Source organism: Arachis ipaensis, chromosome B04, assembly GCF_000816755.2.
Source record: "Arachis ipaensis cultivar K30076 chromosome B04, Araip1.1, whole genome shotgun sequence".
In the NCBI taxonomy this organism is placed as follows: domain Eukaryota; kingdom Viridiplantae; phylum Streptophyta; class Magnoliopsida; order Fabales; family Fabaceae; genus Arachis; species Arachis ipaensis.
Genome location: NC_029788.2, coordinates 21,982,085 through 21,983,534, shown reverse-complemented (window position 1 = coordinate 21,983,534; position 1,450 = coordinate 21,982,085). Strand labels below are relative to the sequence as shown.

The 1,450-nt window shown below is 24.0% G+C and overlaps 1 long non-coding RNA gene across 1 annotated transcript in view; it reads left to right on the top strand.

Annotated features, from left to right (window-relative positions):
• LOC110270977 overlaps positions 1 to 531 on the top strand; it is a 1,188-nt gene extending 657 nt beyond the window's left edge. The window contains exon 2 of the long non-coding RNA XR_002360840.1: positions 469 to 531. This is a non-coding gene — a long non-coding RNA (uncharacterized LOC110270977). The remainder of the gene's footprint in view (positions 1 to 468) is intronic.

The window sequence follows — 1,450 nt, the reverse complement described above, 5'->3', positions numbered from 1 at the left end:
ATGATAAATATTGTAGTTTCTTAACTAATTAATTATCTCAAATTTAACTTTTGAAAATGAAAAGAAATCTTTGTCCAAAAATTTTTAGTTATCCTTTCCATGAGACTTTAAAGGCTAGATTAGATTTCACTAGTTGTACTTTTTATAATAAGATCAAAATACAAGTATTCCAATCCTCCTTACAAAAATAAAAAATTAAAAAAAGTGAATATTTAAGTATCATAATGTTAAAAAGACAAAAAAAAATCAAAATTTATCTTATTTAATAATCATTAATTGTTATAACATTTAATAATAAATTTTAAATAAGACAAGTTTTATCTATTTTTTGTTATCAAACATTTTTTATTTAGACATAACTAAAAATTTTCATACCCATATTTTAAGCGAAAAAATTGGCATTAAATTGGCTTAGCTTGTTATATTTTATTTAAGTTTCTTGCTTATTTGGTTTTGATTTTCATGAAGGTGTACGTAGAAGAGCCAAAATTGGAAGGAATAATGATGCTGTAAGGCGAAAGAAGAAATGGANAATGTTGATAGCTAGTTCAAAAAGGAGTCTTTTCTCTTTTCCTGCTCTTATTATTTTTTATTTTAAAAAAGAAAGTGTTTGCTTCCCTTTGTTTTCTTTCTTGTATTTAGGTTTTTCGGTGGTTTACTTTGAAGAGTTGGGAGCATATATATACTAGTGGATAATCATAATAATCAAACTACATATACTTAAATATGTCGTTGTTCATTTTCTTTTGGTGTGTGTTCTTTGCAATATATTGAAATTTAAGTTTTAGAGGAAAAGTTAATGTGACGGTTTATATGGTTGCCTTTTGTTTACACCGGGACCTGAAATAAAGATATAGAGATATAAAATTGTGTTTGACAGATAAAAATAAATAGAAATATTGTATATAGAGACATTGAATTAGTGTATTTTGTATTTATCTTAACAGAAAGGACATAGAGACACTAACAGAGATACAATTTATTTTTTATTTTTTTATTATTCTTGTTAATTTTTTATAATTATATTTTTTATTATTATATTTTTTCTCAAATTTTTTGAATGAAAAAATGTGAATAAATTAAACTTTTATAATTTGTTCTAGTTTATCACCAAACAAAATATAAGAACACTAATTTTTGTGTCTTTGTCATTTATGTCTTGTTCTCAGTGTCTTATCTTATCCTATTTTCAGAACCAAATGCAACCTAATAGAACAAGTAGACACACAGATTCTATTACCACGAAATAGAAAATCTTTATGTCTATAAAATTTGTTAAATGAAGCATCTTCACACAAGGCATAAATAGCAGAAAAGTTAGAATCAGTTGCATACAACTCTTTTAAAAATTCAAATCCTAACAACTTAAAAATAAGTATAATAATCAAAGTATATCTCCTAAATAAAGAATCAGTAACTACATTCTTTTTTATCTCCTGAGTAAGATTTT